We start from the raw sequence: 15,000 nt of genomic DNA, 5'->3' as shown, positions 1-15,000 counted from the left end.
GTGTTTAATTAGTTGGGGAACTCAATTATTCACATTAACAGATGCTGAGAGGGAGAGAGGGAAGAGAGAGAGGAGGAGGAGGAGAGGTCTGGGGAGGAGTGATCGGGGGAGAGGGAGGAGAGAAGGAGGAGGAGAGGTCTGGGGAGGGTTGATCAGGGAGAGAGGGAGGAGAGAATGAGGAAGGGAGGTCTGGGGAGGGTTGATCGGGAGGAGAGATGGAGGAGGAGAGGTCTGGGGAGGGTTGATCGGGGGAGAGAGGGAGGAAGGAGGTTGAGTTGATGAAAGAGGAAGGGTTGATGGGGGACAGAGGGGAGGAGAGATGGAGGAGAGAAGAGGGGGAGGTGAATAAGATTAATTTCATGAAGAGAGAAGGAGTGTAAGCCCATGCAGCATTTAGCCCATGCAGCATTGAGCTCACACAGCATTGAGCTCACACAGCATTTAGATCACACAGCATTTAGCTCACACAGCATTTATCCCATACAGCATTGAGCTCACACAGCATTTATCCCATACAGCATTTAGCTCACACAGCATTTAGCTCACACAGCATTTAGCCCACACAGCATTTAGCTCACACAGCATTTAGATCACACAGCATTTAGCCCACACAGCATTTAGCTCACACAGCATTTAGCCCATACAGCATTTAGATCACACAGCATTTAGCTCACACAGCATTTAGCCCATACAGCATTTAGCCTTTTAGATGTCTTAATGAAAATAGTTTCCTGGCTCCAGCCCACTGTCAAACCACTAGCTCTCACTAAAACAACCTGAACAGATGCTTCACAAAGCCAACTGGCCAACCCCAGTCATTCGTCTGTTAGGCTATTTTAGTGATTTATTTTACTTTAATTACATAAACGCAAAGCACCCGCTAAAGGGGATCTACAGTAGGTTGGAGCTGCTTCATCAAAATTGTCATCCATGCACTTGGCTCCCTCCCTCCCTCCCTCCCTCCCTCCCTCCCTCCCTCCCTCCCTCCCTCCCTCCCTCCCTCCCTCCCTTCCTTCCTTCCTTCCTTCCTTCCTTCCTTCCTTCCTTCCTTCCTTCCTTCCTTCCTCCCTCCTCCCTCCCTCCCTCCTCCCTCCCTCCCCTCCCTCCCTCCTTCCTTCCTTCCTTCCTTCCTTCCTTCCTTCCTTCCTCCCTCCCTCCCTCCCTCCCTCCTCCCTCCCTCCCTCTTTCCTTCCTTCCTTCCTTCCTTCCTTCCTTCCTTCCTTCCTTCCTTCCTTCCTTCCTTCCTTCCTCCCTCCCTCCCTCCCTCCCTCCCTCCCTCCCTCCCTCCCTCCTTCCTTCCTTCCTTCCTCCTTCCCTCCCTCCCTCTCTCTGTCTGCACTTTCTTGTAAGTAGCTACGGTATATTATGGGAGAGAAGGGTCGTGTCCCAGAATGCAACACTTTTGAACAGAGCCCTGTGGGGAAATAGGGTGCCATTTGGGATACACCCCAAGGGCTCAGACTGAGTATGTTGCCTATGGTACATAAATAGCTTGGCCTTCGCTTTATACCTCTTTAGTGTAATTAGGTCTACTTCCACATCAGAGTGGTGTGAGAGAGAGAGAGAGAGAGAGAGAGAGAGAGAGAGAGAGAGAGAGAGAGAGAGAGAGAGAAAGAGAGACAGAGAGAGAGAGGGGGGCAGGCAGACAGAGGCAGAGAGAGATCGAGGGGGGCAGGAAGACAGAGGCAGAGAGAGAGATCGAGGGGGGCAGGAAGACAGAGGCAGAGAGAGAGATCGAGGGGGGCAGGAAGACAGAGGCAGAGAGAGAGATCGAGGGGGGCAGGAAGACAGAGGCAGAGAGAGAGAGATAGCGAGGGGGCAGGAAGACAGAGGCAGAGAGAGAGAGATCGAGGGGGCAGGGAGACAGAGGCAGAGAGAGAGAGAGATCGAGGGGGCAGGGAGACAGAGAGAGAGAGAGATCGAGGGGGGCAGGGAGACAGAGGCAGAGAGAGAGAGAGATCGAGGGGGGCAGGGAGACAGAGAGAGAGAGAGATCGAGGGGGGCAGGGAGACAGAGGCAGAGAGAGAGAGAGATCGAGGGGGCAGGGAGACAGAGGCAGAGAAAGAGGGAAAGACTGAGAGAAAGAGAGAAGAGTGCTTAGAGAAAGGATCTGGGGACAGTGTTATGCATCGTGTGCTCACAGTGTAAATTCAAACATAGTTATTTCAGTTAGATAAACAAGCAAGCAGAGCAGAGAAGGACTACACTATCAATCTATTATAAACAACACTGGGGAACATTGAAAACGTACACATTATTAGAGAGGGGGAGACAGAGAGAGGGGGGAGACAGAGAGAGAGAGAGGGGGGACAGAGAGAGAGAGAGAGAGAGAGAGAGAGAGAGAGAGAGAGAGAGAGAGAGAGAGAGAGAGGGGGGGAGAAAGAGAGAGAGACACAGAGAGAGGGGGGGAGAGAGAGAGAGACAGAGAGAGAGAGGGGGGAGACAGAGAGAGAGGGGGATACAGAGACAGAGACAGAGACAGAGACAGAGAGAGGGGGAGACAGAGAGAGAAAGGGGGAGACAGAGAGAGAGAGAGGGGGAGACAGAGAGGGGGAGACAGAAAGAGAGACAGAGAGAGAGAGAGAGAGAGAGGGGGGAGACAGAGAGAGAGAGGGGGAGACAGAGAGAGACGGGGGATACAGAGACAGAGACAGAGAGAGAGGGGAGACAGAGAGAGAGAGACAGAGAGAGAAAGGGGGAGACAGAGAGAGAGAGGGGGAGACAGAGAGGGGGCAGACAGAAAGAGAGACAGAGAGAGAGAGAGGGGGAGACAGAGCGAGAGAGGGGGAGACAGAGAGAGAGAGGGGGGAGACAGAGAGAGAGACAGAGAGAGAGAGGGGGAGACAGAGAGAGGGAGAGAGAGGGGGAGACAGAGAGAGACAGAGAGAGAGAGGGGGAGACAGAGAGAGAGAGAGAGAGAGAGAGAGAGAGAGAGAGAGAGGGGGAGACAGAGAGAGAGACAGAGAGAGAGAGGGGGAGACAGAGAGAGACAGAGAGAGAGAGGGGGAGACAGAGAGAGAGAGAGAGAGAGGGGGGAGACAGAGAGAGAGACAGAGAGAGATGGGGTAGACAGAGAGAGAGAGGGGGAGACAGAGAGAGAGAGGGGGAGACAGAGAGAGAGAGAGAGAGAGAGAGAAGGGGGGAGAGAGAGGTAAATAAAGCAGACTAGGAGATATACAGAGGAATCCAGAAGAATCCAGAGGAATCCAGAAGAATCCAGAATAATCCAGAAGAATAGAGGAAAATCAACTATATGAAGGGGACAGAGTCTCGTAGACTACATCACTATGTTGTGAGTGTATATAGAGAAGGGGACTGAGTCTCGTAGACTACATCACTATGTTGTGAGTGTATATAGAGAAGGGGACTGAGTCTCGTAGAATACATCACTATGTTGTGAGTGTATATAGAGAAGGGGACAGAGTCTCGTAGAATACATCACTATGTTGTGAGTGTATATAGAGAAGGGGACTGAGTCTCGTAGACTACATCACTATGTTGTGAGTGTATATAGAGAAGGGGACTGAGTCTCGTAGACTACATCACTATGTTGTGAGTGTATATAGAGAAGGGGACTGAGTCTCGTAGACTACATCACTATGTTGTGAGTGTATATAGAGAAGGGGACTGAGTCTCGTAGACAACATCACTATGTTGTGAGTGTATATAGAGAAGGGGACTGAGTCTCGTAGACTACATCACTATGTTGTGAGTTTATATAGAGAAGGGGACTGAGTCTCGTAGACTACATCACTATGTTGTGAGTGTATATAGAGAAGGGGACTGAGTCTCGTAGACTACATCACTATGTTGTGAGTGTATATAGAGAAGGGACTGAGTCTCGTAGACTACATCACTATGTTGTGAGTTTATATAGAGAAGGGGACTGAGTCTCGTAGACTACATCACTATGTTGTGAGTGTATATAGAGAAGGGGACTGAGTCTCGTAGACTACATCACTATGTTGTGAGTGTATATAGAGAAGGGGACTGAGTCTCGTAGACTACATCACTATGTTGTGAGTGTATATAGAGAAGGGGACTGAGTCTCGTAGACTACATCACTATGTTGTGAGTGTATATAGAGAAGGGGACTGAGTCTCGTAGACTACATTACTATGTTGTGAGTGTATATAGAGAAGGGGACTGAGTCTCGTAGACTACATCACTATGTTGTGAGTGTATATAGAGAAGGGGACTGAGTCTCGTAGACTACATCACTATGTTGTGAGTGTATATAGAGAAGGGGACTGAGTCTCGTAGACTACATCACTATGTTGTGAGTGTATATAGAGAAGGGGACTGAGTCTCGTAGACTACATCACTATGTTGTGAGTGTATATAGAGAAGGGGACTGAGTCTCGTAGACTACATCACTATGTTGTGAGTGTATATAGAGAAGGGAACTGAGTCTCGTAGAATACATCACTATGTTGTGAGTGTATATAGAGAAGGGGACTGAGTCTCTTAGACTACATCACTATGTTGTGAGTGTATATAGAGAAGGGGACTGAGTCTCGTAGACTACATCACTATGTTGTGAGTGTATATAGAGAAGGGGACTGAGTCTCGTAGACTACATCACTATGTTGTGAGTGTATATAGAGAAGGGGACTGAGTCTCGTAGACTACATCACTATGTTGTGAGTGTATATAGAGAAGGGGACTGAGTCTCGTAGACTACATCACTATGTTGTGAGTGTATATAGAGAAGGGAACTGAGCCTCGTAGACTACATCACTATGTTGTGAGTTTATATAGAGAAGGGGACTGAGTCTCGTAGACTACATCACTATGTTGTGAGTGTATATAGAGAAGGGGACTGAGTCTCGTAGACTACATCACTATGTTGTGAGTGTATATAGAGAAGGGAACTGAATCTCGTAGACTACATCACTATGTTGTGAGTGTATATAGAGAAGGGGACTGAGTCTCGTAGACTACATCACTATGTTGTGAGTGTATATAGAGAAGGGGACTGAGTCTCGTAGACTACATCACTATGTTGTGAGTGTATATAGAGAAGGGGACTGAGTCTCGTAGACTACATCACTATGTTGTGAGTGTATATAGAGAAGGGGACTGAGTCTCGTAGACAACATCACTATGTTGTGAGTGTATATAGAGAAGGGGACTGAGTCTCGTAGACTACATCACTATGTTGTGAGTGTATATAGAGAAGGGGACTGAGTCTCGTAGACTACATCCTCCCCTCCCGCTCCGTGGCTCGACGACTCATTGCGAGCTCACAGAACAGGGCTCCGGGCAGCCGAGCGGAAATGGAGGAAAACTCGCCTCCCTGCGGACCTGGCATCCTTTCACTCCCTCCTCTCTACATTTTCCTCCTCTGTCTCTGCTGCTAAAGCCACTTTCTACCACTCTAAATTCCAAGCATCTGCTTCTAACCCTAGGAAGCTCTTTGCCACCTTCTCCTCCCTTCTGAATCCCCCCTCCTCCCTCTCTGCAGATGACTTCGTCAACCATTTTGAAAAGAAGGTCGACGACATCCGATCCTCGTTTGCTAAGTCAAACGACACCGCTGGTTCTGCTCACACTGCCCTACCCTGTGCTCTGACCTCTTTCTCCCCTCTCTCTCCAGATGAAATCTCGCGTCTTGTGACGGCCGGCCGCCCAACAACCTGCCCGCTTGACCCTATCCCCTCCTCTCTTCTCCAGACCATTTCCGGAGACCTTCTCCCTTACCTCACCTCGCTCATCAACTCATCCCTGACCGCTGGCTACGTCCCTTCCGTCTTCAAGAGAGCGAGAGTTGCACCCCTTCTGAAAAAACCTACACTCGATCCCTCCGATGTCAACAACTACAGACCAGTATCCCTTCTTTCTTTTCTCTCCAAAACTCTTGAACGTGCCGTCCTTGGCCAGCTCTCCCGCTATCTCTCTCAGAATGACCTTCTTGATCCAAATCAGTCAGGTTTCAAGACTAGTCATTCAACTGAGACTGCTCTTCTCTGTATCACGGAGGCGCTCCGCACTGCTAAAGCTAACTCTCTCTCCTCTGCTCTCATCCTTCTAGACCTATCGGCTGCCTTCGATACTGTGAACCATCAGATCCTCCTCTCCACCCTCTCCGAGTTGGGCATCTCCGGCGCGGCCCACGCTGGATTGCGTCCTACCTGACAGGTCGCTCCTACCAGGTGGCGTGGCGAGAATCTGTCTCCTCACCACGCGCTCTCACCACTGGTGTCCCCCAGGGCTCTGTTCTAGGCCCTCTCCTATTCTCGCTATACACCAAGTCACTTGGCTCTGTCATAACCTCACATGGTCTCTCCTATAATTGCTATGCAGACGACACACAATTAATCTTCTCCTTTCCCCCCGTCTGATGACCAGGTGGCGAATCGCATCTCTGCATGTCTGGCAGACATATCAGTGTGGATGACGGATCACCACCTCAAGCTGAACCTCGGCAAGACGGAGCTGCTCTTCCTCCCGGGGAAGGACTGCCCGTTCCATGATCTCGCCATCACGGTTGACAACTCCATTGTGTCCTCCTCCCAGAGCGCTAAGAACCTTGGCGTGATCCTGGACAACACCCTGTCGTTCTCAACTAACATCAAGGCGGTGGCCCGTTCCTGTAGGTTCATGCTCTACAACATCCGCAGAGTACGAGCCTGCCTCACACAGGAAGCGGCGCAGGTCCTAATCCAGGCACTTGTCATCTCCCGTCTGGATTACTGCAACTCGCTGTTGGCTGGGCTCTCTCCACTGGCTTCCAGTTGAAGCTCGCATCCGCTACAAGACCATGGTGCTTGCCTACGGAGCTGTGAGGGGAACGGCACCTCAGTACCTCCAGGCTCTGATCAGGCCCTACACCCAAACAAGGGCACTGCGTTCATCCACGTCTGGCCTGCTCGCCTCCCTACCACTGAGGAAGTACAGTTCCCGCTCAGCCCAGTCAAAACTGTTCGCTGCTCTGGCCCCCCAATGGTGGAACAAACTCCCTCACGACGCCAGGACAGCGGAGTCAATCACCACCTTCCGGAGACACCTGAAACCCCACCTCTTTAAGGAATACCTAGGATAGGATAAAGTAATCCTTCTCACCCCCCCCCCCCTTAAAAGATTTAGATGCACTATTGTAAAGTGGCTGTTCCACTGGATGTCATAAGGTGAATGCACCAATTTGTAAGTCGCTCTGGATAAGAGCGGTATCCTGGAAGCCAGAGGGACAGCCAGTGAGAGGGTATCCTGGAAGCCAGAGGGACAGTGAGAGGGTATCCTGGAAGCCAGAGGGGCAGCCAGTGAGAGGGTATCCTGGAAGCCAGAGGGACAGCCAGTGAGAGGGTATCCTGGAAGCCAGAGGGACAGACAGTGAGAGGGTAGCCCTGGAAGCCAGAGGGACAGCCAGTGAGAGGGTATCCTGGAAGCCAGAGGGACAGACAGTGAGAGGGTATCCTGGAAGCCAGAGGGACAGCCAGTGAGAGGGTATCCTGGAAGCCAGAGGGACAGACAGTGAGAGGGTATCCTGGAAGCCAGAGGGACAGACAGTGAGAGGGTATCCTGGAAGCCAGAGGGACAGACAGTGAGAGGGTATCCTGGAAGCCAGAGGGACAGCCAGTGAGAGGGTATCCCTGGAAGCCAGAGGGACAGTGAGAGGGTATCCTGGAAGCCAGAGCAACAGGCAGTGAGAGGGTAGCCCTGGAAGCCAGAGGGACAGTGAGAGGGTATCCTGGAAGCCAGAGGGACAGACAGTGAGAGGGTATCCTGGAAGCCAGAGGGACAGCCAGTGAGAGGGTAGACCTGGAAGCCAGAGGGACAGTGAGAGGGTAGCCCTGGAAGCCAGAGGGACAGACAGTGAGAGGGTATCCTGGAAGCCAGAGGGACAGCCAGTGAGAGGGTATCCTGGAGGCCAGAGGGACAGCCAGTGAGAGGGTATCCTGGAAGCCAGAGGGATTGCCAGTGAGAGGGTATCCTGGAAGCCAGAGGGACAGTGAGAGTGTATCCTGGAGGCCAGAGGGACAGCCAGTGAGAGGGTATCCTGGTGGCCAGAGGGACAGCCAGTGAGAGGGTATCCTGGAGGCCAGAGGGACAGCCAGTGAGAGGGTATCCTGGAAGCCAGAGGGACAGACAGTGAGAGGTTATCCTGGAAGCCAGAGGGACAGACAGTGAGAGGGTATCCTGGAAGCCAGAGGGACAGACAGTGAGAGGGTATCCTGGAAGCCAGAGGGACAGCCAGTGAGAGGGTATCCTGGAAGCCAGAGGGACAGCCAGTGAGAGGTTATCCTGGAAGCCAGAGGGACAGCCAGTGAGAGGGTAGTCCTGGAAGCCAGAGGGACAGTGAGAGGGTATCCTGGAAGCCAGAGGGACAGCCAGTGAGAGGGTATCCTGGAAGCCAGAGGGACAGACAGTGAGAGGGTATCCTGGAAGCGAGAGGGACAGACAGTGAGAGGGTATCCTGGAAGCCAGAGGGACAGCCAGTGAGAGGGTATCCTGGAAGCCAGAGGGACAGCCAGTGAGAGGGTATCCTGGAAGCCAGAGGGACAGACAGTGAGAGGGTAGTCCTGGAAGCCAGAGGGACAGCCAGTGAGAGGGTAGTCCTGGAAGCCAGAGGGACTGTGAGAGGGTATCCTGGAAGCCAGAGGGACAGCCAGTGAGAGGGTATCCTGGAAGCCAGAGGGACAGACAGTGAGAGGGTATCCTGGAAGCGAGAGGGACAGACAGTGAGAGGGTATCCTGGAAGCCAGAGGGACAGCCAGTGAGAGGGTATCCTGGAAGCCAGAGGGACAGCCAGTGAGAGGGTATCCTGGAAGCCAGAGGGACAGACAGTGAGAGGGTATCCTGGAAGCCAGAGGGACAGCCAGTGAGAGGGTAGTCCTGGAAGCCAGAGGGACAGCCAGTGAGAGGGTATCCTGGAAGCCAGAGGGACAGACAGTGAGAGTGTAGTCCTGGAAGCCAGAGGGACAGCCAGTGAGAGGGTAGTCCTGGAAGCCAGAGGGACAGCCAGTGAGAGGGTATCCTGGAAGCCAGAGGGACAGACAGTGAGAGGGTGAGAGGGTATCCTGGACAGACAGACAGACAGACAGACAGACAGACAGACAGACAGACAGACAGACAGACAGACAGACAGTATATTCTCCAGGTATATTGTCCAGGTATATTGTCCAGGTATATTGTCCAGGTATATTGTCCAGGTTTATTCTCCAGGTATATTGTCCAGGTATATTGTCCAGGTATATTGTCCAGGTATGTTGTCCAGGTATATTGTCCAGGTATATTGTCCAGGTATATTGTCCAGGTATGTTGTCCAGGTATATTGTCCAGGTATGTTGTCCAGGTATATTGTCTAGGTATATTCTCCAGGTAAAAACTTTATTTTGATGATTTCATTCATACTATTTCATCCTTCCACAAGATATAGTCCCAAAACAAAGCTAGGGTTGCTACCAAAGCCGGCTGGTCGTTCGTTCTATTGGTTCGGTTGCCAGAGACGCGACCCAGTCGTTCACTCTTGTTGTTCTGTATCTATGGACGCGACCCAGTCATTCGTTCTAAATGTTCCATTGCCATATTGACTGGCAATGTTCTTATCCCTTGCTTGCTAGCTAGCCAACTACGGCTAACTTAGAGTCACATCAAACAGTGCAGACAATAACAACAGTAGCTTCATTTGTTTAAGCTGTTTTCTAGTGCCATTTATTTGGATACATCCATAACAATGAGCTAACGAGGTGTGGTTTCACCCGGCGTAGAAAATGTACTCTCTCGTCTGGACACTGTTGTTCAGAGGAGCTAGCTAACAACACAGCTAACTCAATCACTTCAAACTGAAGCTGGAAAGACTGCAAACTAAGCTTCACTTGGTTTCGTTTAGCCTTTTTTCAATTGACATTTATGTTTATATATCCATAAAAATGATGCCAGCTGATTCATGATTTCGACTGGCTGAGAAATGCTGCCTGCCTGTCTGTCTCGTCCCGAATCCCGACACGTTCGTCACTACGGGACAGCTGGAGATCGAATTTGAACACTGTAACAATGTTGCAAAAGTCGGAGAGACAGACAGCAAGGTTTATACAAATCTCTGCTGTTGAAAGCTAAATGTTAGTTTAAAGGAAATGTGAGATAATGTCTAGATGCTTTTTATAGTGGAGATTAAGTTTATAAATTGGTTGGCTGGGCTGAAGAAACAGTGGATTGTGCAGCCAAATGGAACAGAGTAAATAGGCATTTTACCGTCATAGATTTAGCCGGTGGTAACTTGTGAAATGTACCCCGTCTAGAATGCACTTTAACCAATCAGCATTCAGGATTAGACCCACCCGTTGTGTAAAACTTAATAAATGAGCTGTTACACGACCCGCTTTTGTGTCTTTTACAGTTTACCAACAGTGATGCTGATAAAGGTGTGTCTGTGTGTGCGTGAGGCCCACAATGCGCCACTTGTCTGTTGTTCCCTCACCCCCCTCGGCCCCTCCTCCAGTCATAATGACATCAGAGGCATTAACGGCGCCACAGTGCTGCGCAGCCAGGGTACCAGGTCAGATGATATCACAAACGCACCTGAGGTCCCGTCTCCACTGTGAACACGGGGGGGTGAGGGGGGTCAACAAAAGACTGATCCAAGGTTCACCGACCTCATACAATTACTGTTACCGTTTCATGGTTTAGATGCCTCAATTCAGGCAGGGCAGAGCCTTGTTACTTAGCAACTTAGCAAATGTTCGTCAAGGAACACTGGTCCTAGAGCCTGGTGATTTGATTCCGCTGTTGGTGTTTTTCTAAAATATCTACTGCTTCCCAAGTGATTGTTTTTTTCAGCAGAACATTCAAATGTACAACTCACGACTCCAAATGTACAACTCACGACTCCAAATGTACAACTCACGACTCCAAATGTACAACTCACGACTCCAAATGTACAACTCACGACTCCAAATGTACAACTCACGACTCCAAATGTACAACTCATGACTCCAAATCCACAACTCACGACTCCAAATGTACAACTCACGACTCCAAATGTACAACTCACGACTCCAAATGTACAACTCACGACTCCAAATGTACAACTCACGACTCCAAATCCACAACTCACGACTCCAAATCCACAATTCACGACTCCAAATGTACAACTCACGACTCCAAATGTACAACTCACGACTCCAAATGTACAACTCACGACTCCAAATCCACAACTCACGACTCCAAATCCAGTCACAGTCAAACAAGCAGGACGGGTGTTTATGTTCCCCTCGTTGTCTCCTTCGGACACTAAACGTTCCGATGACATGACATAAGGACTGAAAAGGGTCAAAGACCAGGGTTCACATTATAAATATTAACTCAGGAACAAGAGAAGACGAGGGGGGCAACAGGAGGAGGAGGAGGAGGAGGAGTAGGAGGAGTAGGGGAGGAGAAGGAAGAGAAGGGGGAAGAGGAGGAAGAGAAGACGGGGGGGCAACAGGAGGAGGAGGAGGAGGAGGAGTAGGGGGAGGAGAAGGAAGAGGAGGAGGAGGAGAAGGAAGAGGAGGAGGAGGAGGAGGAGGAGGAGGAGGAGGAAGAGGAGGAGGAGGAGGAGGAGAAGGAAGAGAAGGGGGAGGAGGAGGAGGAAGAGGAGGAGGAGGAGGAGGAGGAGGAGGGGGAGGAGAAGGAAGAGGAGGAGGAAGCGAACGGGGAAGAGGAGGAGGAGGAGTAGGGGGAGGAGAAGGAAGAGAAGGGGGAAGAGAAGGAAGAGGAGGAGGAGGAGTAGGGGAAGGAGAAGGAAGAGAAGGGGGAAGAGGAGGAGGAAGAGAAGGAAGAGGAGGAGGAGGAGTAGGGGGAGGAGAAGGAAGAGAAGGGGGAAGAGGAGGAGGAGGAGGAGGAGGAGGAGGGGGAGGAGAAGGAAGAGAAGGAAGAGGAGTAGGGGGAGGAGAAGGAAGAGAAGGGGAAGAGGAGGAGGAAGAGAAGGAAGAGGAGGAGGAGTAGGGGGAGGAGAAGGAAGAGGAGGAGGAGGAGTAGGAGGAGTAGGGGGGGAGAAGGAAGAGAAGGGGGAAGAGGAGGAGAAAGAGAAGACGGGGGGGCAACAGGAGGAGGAGGTGGAGGAGGAGGAGGAGGAGGAGGAGAAGGAAGAGGAGGAGGAGGAGGAGGAGGAGAAGGAAGAGGAGGAGGAGGAGGAGGAGGAGGGAGGAGGAGAAGGAAGAGGAGGGGGAAGAGAAGGAAGAGGAGGAGGAGGAGGAGTAGGGGAGGAGAGGGAAGAGAAGGGGGAAGAGGAGGAGGAAGAGAAGGAAGAGGAGGAGGAGGAGGAGGAGGAGTAGGGGGAGGAGAAGGAAGAGAAGGGGAAGAGGAGGAGGAGCAGTAGGGGAGGAGAAGGAAGAGAAGGGGGAAGAGGAAGAGGAGGAGGAGGAGTAGGGGAGGAGAAGGAAGAGAAGGGGAAGAGAAGGAAGAGGAGGAGGAGGAGGAGTAGGGGGAGGAGAAGGAAGAGAAGGGGGAAGAGGAGGAGGAAGAGAAGGAAGAGGAGGAGGAGGAGGAGGAGTAGGGGGAGGAGAAGGAAGAGAAGGGGGAAGAGAAGGAAGAGGAGGAGTAGGGGGAGGAGAAGGAAGAGAAGGGGGAAGAGGAGGAGAAGGAAGAGAAGGGGGAAGAGGAGGAGGAAGAGAAGGAAGAGGAGGAGGAGGAGGAGGAGTAGGGGGAGGAGAAGGAAGAGAAGGGGGAAGAGAAGGAAGAGGAGGAGGAGGAGGAGGAGTAGGGGGAGGAGAAGGAAGAGAAGGGGGAAGAGGAGGAAGAGGAGGAGGAGGAGGAGGAGGGGGAGGAGAAGGAAGAGAAGGGGGAAGAGGAGGAGGAAGAGAAGGAAGGGGAGGAGGAGGAGGAGGAGAAGGAAGAGAAGGAAGAGAAGGGGGAAGAGGAGGAGGAGGAGGAGGAGGAGTAGGGGGAGGAGAAGGAAGAGAAGGGGGAAGAGGAGGAGGAAGAGAAGGAAGAGGAGGAGGAGGAGGAGGAGTAGGGGAGGAGAAGGAAGAGAAGGGGGAAGAGAAGGAAGAGGAGGAGGAGGAGGAGTAGGGGGAGGAGAAGGAAGAGAAGGGGGAAGAGAAGGAAGAGGAGGAGGAGGAGGAGTAGGGGGAGGAGAAGGAAGAGAAGGGGGAAGAGAAGGAAGAGGAGGAGGAGGAGGAGTAGGGGAGGAGAAGGAAGAGAAGGGGGAAGAGAAGGAAGAGGAGGAGGAGGAGTAGGGGGAGGAGAAGGAAGAGAAGGGGGAAGAGGAGGAAGAGGAGGAGGAGGAGGAGGAGTAGGGGGAGGAGAAGGAAGAGAAGGGGGAAGAGGAGGAGGAAGAGAAGGAAGAGGAGGAGGAGGAGGAGTAGGGGGTCGAGAAGGAAGAGAAGGGGGAAGAGGAGGAGGAGGAGGAGTAGGGGGAGGACAAGGAAGAGAAGGGGGAAGAGGAGGAGGAGGAGGAGGAGGAGGAGTAGGGGGAGGAGAAGGAAGAGAAGGGGGAAGAGGAGGAGGAGGAGGAGGAGGAGTAGTAGGGGGAGGAGAAGGAAGAGAAGGGGGAAGAGAAGGAAGAGGAGGAGGAGGAGGAGTAGGGGGAGGAGAAGGAAGAGAAGGGGGAAGAGGAGGAGGAAGAGAAGGAAGAGGAGGAGGAGGAGGAGGAGGAGGAGTAGGGGGAGGAGAAGGAAGAGAAGGGGGAAGAGGAGGAGGAAGAGAAGGAAGAGGAGGAGGAGGAGGAGGAGTAGGGGGAGGAGAAGAAAGAGAAGGGGGAAGAGAAGGAAGAGGAGGAGGAGGAGGAGTAGGGGGAGGAGAAGGAAGAGAAGGGGGAAGAGAAGGAAGAGGAGGAGAAGGAAGAGTAGGAGGAAGAGAAGGAAGAGGAGGAGGAGGAGGAGTAGGGGGAGGAGAAGGAAGAGAAGGGGGAAGAGAAGGAAGAGGAGGAGGAGGAGGAGTAGGGGGAGGAGAAGGAAGAGAAGGGGGAAGAGAAGGAAGAGGAGGAGGAGGAGTAGGGGAGGAGAAGGAAGAGAAGGGGGAAGAGGAAGAGGAGGAGGAGGAGTAGGGGGAGGAGAAGGAAGAGAAGGGGAAGAGAAGGAAGAGGAGGAGGAGGAGGAGTAGGGGGAGGAGAAGGAAGAGAAGGGGGGAAGAGGAGGAGGAAGAGAAGGAAGAGGAGGAGGAGGAGTAGGGGGAGGAGAAGGAAGAGAAGGGGGAAGAGAAGGGGGAAGAGAAGGAAGAGGAGGAGGAGGAGGAGTAGGCGGAGGAGAAGGAAGAGAAGGGGGAAGAGGAGGAGAAGGAAGAGAAGGGGGAAGAGGAGGAGAAGGAAGAGAAGGGGGAAGAGGAGGAGGAAGAGAAGGAAGAGGAGGAGGAGGAGGAGGAGGAAGAGAAGGGGGAAGAGGAGGAAGAGGAGGAGGAGGAGGAGTAGGGGGAGGAGAAGGAAGAGAAGGGGGAAGAGTAGGAGAAGGAAGAGAAGGGGGAAGAGGAGGAGAAGGAAGAGAAGGGGGAAGAGGAGGAGGAAGGGAAGGAAGAGGAGGAGGAGGAGGAGGAGGAGGAGGGGGAGGAGAAGGAAGAGAAGGGGGAAGAGGAGGAGGAGCAGTAGGGGGAGGAGAAGGAAGAGAAGGGGGAAGAGGAAGAGGAGGAGGAGGAGTAGGGGGAGGAGAAGGAAGAGAAGGGGGAAGAGAAGGAAGAGGAGGAGGAGGAGGAGTAGGGGGAGGAGAAGGAAGAGAAGGGGGATGGGGAGGAAGAGGAGGAGGAGGAGGAGTAGGGGAGGAGAAGGAAGAGAAGGGGGAAGAGGAGGGGGAGGAGGAGTAGGGGGAGGAGAAGGAAGAGAAGGGGGAAGAGGAGGAGGAGGAGGAGGAGTAGTAGGGGGGAGGAGAAGGAAGAGAAGGGGGAAGAGAAGGAAGAGGAGGAGGAGGAGGAGTAGGGGGAGGAGAAGGAAGAGAAGGGGGAAGAGTAGGAGGAAGAGAAGGAAGAGGAGGAGGAGGAGGGGGTCGAGAAGGAAGAGAAGGGGGAAGAGGAGGAGGAGGAGGAGGAGTAGGGGGAGGAGAACGAAGAGAAGGGGGAAGAGGAGGAGGAAGAGAAGGAAGAGGAGGAGGAGGA

General features: G+C 52.4%; 3 pseudogenes; all 3 read left to right on the top strand.

Annotated features, from left to right (window-relative positions):
- The first annotated feature begins 11,446 nt into the window (after positions 1-11,446).
- Positions 11,447-12,116, top strand: LOC127913114 (cilia- and flagella-associated protein 251-like; annotated as a pseudogene).
- Positions 12,117-12,400: 284 nt separating this feature from the next.
- Positions 12,401-13,202, top strand: LOC127913113 (cilia- and flagella-associated protein 251-like; annotated as a pseudogene).
- Positions 13,203-14,107: 905 nt separating this feature from the next.
- Positions 14,108-15,000, top strand: part of LOC127913112 (cilia- and flagella-associated protein 251-like) — a 906-nt pseudogene continuing 13 nt past the window's right edge.

Source organism: Oncorhynchus keta, chromosome 28, assembly GCF_023373465.1.
Source record: "Oncorhynchus keta strain PuntledgeMale-10-30-2019 chromosome 28, Oket_V2, whole genome shotgun sequence".
Lineage (NCBI taxonomy): Eukaryota > Metazoa > Chordata > Actinopteri > Salmoniformes > Salmonidae > Oncorhynchus > Oncorhynchus keta.
This window is presented reverse-complemented; position numbering and strand designations above follow the sequence as displayed.